The 5,164-nt window shown below is 36.4% G+C and overlaps 1 non-coding gene across 1 annotated transcript; it reads right to left on the bottom strand.

The window, feature by feature from the left end:
* Positions 1-1,016: 1,016 nt before the first annotated feature.
* LOC141676085 (small nucleolar RNA R71) lies at positions 1,017-1,123 on the bottom strand. Its single transcript, XR_012556694.1, has one exon. It is a non-coding gene; the product is annotated as a small nucleolar RNA R71 (small nucleolar RNA).
* Between the last annotated feature and the right edge of the window lie 4,041 nt (positions 1,124-5,164).

Raw genomic sequence — 5,164 nt, 5'->3', positions numbered from 1 at the left:
CAGTTTTGTGTTGTCTGATTAGTGTCATCACCATTACATGCTAAGGTTAAGAATGAAAAGCTATTGAATGAAATATTTAATGAAGTTAGAGTCCCATGTTTGTTATATATATTAATTCAATCATTCTTATTCTCTTAGTTATAATTTTTAGTTTAATTCTTAGTTATAAACAATCTCAAATTATTATTCGTCTTAGCATTGAATAATAACCATACATTGTTGCTTAAGTGCATAAATTATAAAGTTAACTTAAACCGGTCTTTGTGGGAACGAATCTGATTTATATCTTATACTACTTGCGAACGCGTATACTTGCGTGTAATTTTAGCGTATGTTTAGCGACTAACAAGTTTTTGGCGCCGCTGCCGGGGACTCGGTGTTAATTTTTAGTTTATGTATTTTCCATCAGTGGTCGTTAAAGTTCATTGACTCGGACATTATTACTTATCTGTTTCCTTGTCTTATTTCAGGTACTCTAGCGAGGGTATATGCATACGCGTTCGCGGTCTCGTAGGAGAACTCTAGATAAAGCCGAAGAAGAAATTGTGGTGGTTCGAAGGGAAGTTTTTGAAGAAGAAAAGAAGGTAGAAGAAGAAGAGAAAGTCGAGGAACCAATTTTAGTAGTGATGGGAGATCAAGCAGAAAATCCTAAGGCTTTGATGGACTATTCTCAACCTAAGATCAATGATATTCAGTCAAGCATCATCATGCCAACCATCAGAGCTAACACTTTTGAGATCAAGTCAAACACGATTCAGATGATACAGAACTCAGTTCAGTTTGGGGGTTCTCCTACTGAAGACCCCAACATGCACATCAGGGATTTCATCGAGATCTGCGACACTTTTAAGTTTAATGATGTGACTGAAGATGCTATCAAGCTGTGACTCTTCCCATTCTCTCTGAGGGATAAAGCTAAGTGCTGGTTACATTCTCTACCAGCAGGGTCTATCACCACTTGGGAAGATTTTGCTCAAAAGTTTCTCACTAAATTCTTCCCTATGGCAAAGACTACTGCAATCAGGAATGCTCTTACTCAGTTTGCTCAGCAAACTGAAGAATCTCTGTGTGAGGCTTGGGATTGATATAAGGAGATGCTAAGGAAGTGCCCACACCATGGCATGCCTGATTAGATGATTATAAACTGTTTTTACAAAGGATTGGGTGCTACTTTTAGACCCATGCTCGATGCAGCATCAAGAGGAGCCTTGCGGGCTAAGAGCTACGATGAAACTTATGAATTGATCGAACTGATGGCTGCTAATGAATACCAGAATCCTTCTCAGAGACTGACTCAAGGAAAAGTAGCCGAAATTCTGGAGTTGGATGCAACAACTGTTATAGCTGCCCAACTTAAGGCTTTAACGATGAAGGGGGACACTCTAGCTAATTATGGAGTTAATCAAATCGCTAGTGTCTGTGAGCTTTGTGCTGGTGCCCATGAGACTTATCAGTGCACAATATCTAGTGAATTAGCTCAGTTCGTGAGCAACTTTCAGCGTTCGCAGCAACATGTGCCAGCCACTTATCATCCCAACAACCGCAATCATCCTAATTTCAGTTGGAACAACGCTCAGAATGCGGTTCAACAGCTTTATCAGCAGTATCCAGCTAATTAGTATAACCCCCCTGGTTTTCAGCAACCGTAATATGCACCAAGACAACAACTTCAACTGCAACAAGCCAATGAAAAATATGAATTAAAGGAGTTGAAGCTTATGTACAAGAGCCAATCTGTTTCTATCAAGACCTTGTAAAATCAAATTAGGCAAATTGCCAATGCCTTGCTAAATCGTCAGCCTGGTACACTACCTAGTGACACTGAAGTGCCAGGAAACAGGGAAGCTAAGGAGCATGTAAAGGCAATCACTTTGAGGTCTGGAAAGGTTGCAAATTCCGAACAAACTAAAGTGTTGACTGAAGAAGCTGGGGCTGAGAAAGAAGTAGAGCAGTAGGAAGTAGAAGTGGAACCAAGGAAGACTACTGTTGAGCACACTCCTCCTGAGGGTAATACAGGGGAGAAACAGATTTATCCCCCACCGCCTTTTCCTAAGCGGCTGTAGAAGATAAAGCGGGACAAGCAATTTGAGAAGTTTCTGGAGGTGTTCAAGAAACTTCATATCAACATACCTTTCGCTGAGGCTCTTGAGTAGATGCCTAGTTACGCAAAGTGTATGAAAGGTATTCTCTCTTGAAAAGTGAAGCTAGATGATTTATAGACTGTCGCTCTCACGGAGGAATGCCGTGTTGTGCTACAATAGAAGTTGCCTCTGAAGCTAAAACATCCGGGAAGCTTCACTATTCTGTGTACTATTGGAAAAGTGTCTTTTGACAGATGCTTATGTGACTTGGGAGCTAGCATCAATCTAATGTCTTTTTCAATCTTCAAGCAGTTGGACTTACCTGATCCAAAACTGACTTATTTGACTTTATAGTTGGCCGACCGTTCTATTACATATCCACGAGGTACTGTAGAGGATGTCTTAGTCAAGGTTAATTAACTCATCTTTCCTGCTGATTTCGTAATTCTTGATTTCGAGGAGGATAAGAAGATTCCCATAATCTTGGGAAGACCTTTCTTGGCGACTAGCCGAACCTTGATAAATGTGCAGAAGGGTGAGCTTACATTGCGAGTGCTGGATCAGGGTGTAACTTTTAATGTGTTCAATGCTATGAAATTTCTTACAGAAAATGAGGAGTGCTTAAAGGTAGAATTAGTCGATTTTGCGGTGACTTCGGAACTTCACTACGTGAAAAACTGGAATAGACATCGGTTATTAGCCGATGTAAAAAAAAATCTTGACCGATGTTGATGAGGATCAAGGAATGAATATGTTAATTTGGATTTGGTTTTTGTCTTTCTTCTATTCGGATTTGGTTTTTAAATTTGTTTCCTGGAAGGATTCAGATATTGGCTAATTCAAGCTGATATTGAATTTCTCTTGGAATCCTATTGGGTTTGGGTTATTGTCTAAGCCTATAAATACCCTTCTCATGTAATCTTTTAAGGGAGACAATGGATGATATAAAACTTGTGTTTTGAGAAAAACTACTCATAGTTAATCTCAAAACACAAGTTTTATATCATCCATTGTCTCCCTTAAAAGATTACATGAGAAGGGTATTTATAGGCTTAGACAATAACCCAAACCCAATAGGATTCTAAGAGAAATTCAATATCAGCTTCAATTAGCCAATATTTGAATCCTTCCAGGAAACAAATTTAAAAACCAAATCCGAATAGAAGAAAGACAAAAACCAAATCCAAATTAACATATTCATTCCTTGATCCTCATCAGATGTCTTCGTCGGTGTACAGAAAGGTCCCCCCCTTTGACATCGGTTTTTAGCCGATGTAAAACATAGCTTTCTACATCATTTTTTGACAATAAACTGATGTCCTTTATCTTATATAAGTACCTAACAACATTTTAATTTTGCAAACTAAGAGATTATAATCAATTTAAAGATATCATACACAGTGTGATTATAACCTGTTACATCAGTTTTTTTCTAAAAAATGATGTTTATTAAGACTATTAACATCACACCCATTTAAAAACTGATGTTAAAGATTAACATAGACATCGGTTTTTAGCCGATGTCTATACTTTACAACGGTTATTCATTCAACCGATGTTAAAACACATTTTACACATCAATTAGTAACTGATGTAAAAAGTATATAATTTTTCTTAAGGTCAAAGACATCGGTTTTGAACCGTTGTCTAAAGTATATAATTTATGTTAAAATTAAAGACATCGGTTCAAAACCTTTGTTTATTTGATTTAACATCAGTTTAGAATTGCTTTTCTTGATGTTATTGAGTTGTAAATACATCAGTTTTGGGTACAAAAGAACACAATATGCCTGTTGTTTTTAATTAGCATAGACATCGGTTTTTACATTTTCAGTGATGTGTATTATTCACATATTCAACTAGCCAAAAATTACCAATCGCAAACCAATCACAAACCAAACCAATCGCAAACCAAAACTATCAAAACTCAAATTGACTAATCGCAAACCAAAACTGAAATACTAAAAGCTTTTTAGCTATATATCAAGCACCAAACAAGCACGTAAATGCAACAAAAGTTATATAATAACTTACAAATCATCCAACATAAGTTATAACAATCATTTACACAAGTCAGACCGAATATCCACAATTCATGATCTGCCATAACTAGTCTAATTACGCAACTCATTTCCAGCAAAGCGTGGTACTAGCGTAGTAGCAGACTATTTATGCAGATTACAAGACCAACCAAACGAACGAACGACCAACTAGCTAACAGTGTACTGATCAAACTAAATATTGTTCCCTGGTAACATGAAAACTAAACAAACTCTTGAACATATTGAAGAGTCTCGAATCGCACTTCATCAAGTTCCTCCCTTGTATAGCACTTTCGAGTCTTAGCTGCCCACTGTGAAATTTACAGAGTGCAAAAACAGCGAATTAGCATACTATACTATAAATATAAATATACCCTGATAAATGTACATTTATTCTAGGTGTTTGCAGATTGCGCTAAATGTACATTTATTACCTTGGTAATGAATTTCATTTCTTTATCTTCGAATATGTCTTTCATGTAACGCATGATAATGTACCCACACTCTTATCCACCCGGTTGTTTCGGGGATCCCTAATCCAACAAAAAATTAACAATCAATCAATTCCAAAAAAGAAAAAACTTACAAAAAAACCCTACTACTGTCAAATGTGCACAAATGAATACTTACGCTAAGGTTCTTAATCTTGAGGTTTTTGTTTACCAATCCTTTCCGAGCATTATAAGATCTCACCGCTCTGTACAGAGTAAACATGCAGTATACATAAATAAAAATTCTAAAAAAAATAGACAACAAACATATATAAAAAAAATTTCAATAAACACTACCGCGTTAATGCTGCTTCCAATTTTGGAAAATTTGTCGGATGGGCCAAGGGGTTGAGAATGAAGATTTCCGATTCCCAAATCATAATCAAAATCTAGTGATAACTGTTTAATTCTAAATAAATCAACAAGAAATTATAAAATATAGATATAGTTTATAATTTTTTATAATTTTGCGAACGCTAAAACTTACTTCTCATTATGAGGCATGAGGAATATGCGAGAATCTCCTGTATTCATCCGTTCGACAATATAA

Source organism: Apium graveolens, chromosome 7 (genome assembly GCF_009905375.1).
Source record: "Apium graveolens cultivar Ventura chromosome 7, ASM990537v1, whole genome shotgun sequence".
Taxonomy (NCBI): Eukaryota; Viridiplantae; Streptophyta; class Magnoliopsida; order Apiales; family Apiaceae; genus Apium; species Apium graveolens.
The sequence above is the reverse complement of the archived record's forward strand: the minus strand, read 5'-3'. Positions and strand labels throughout refer to the sequence as shown.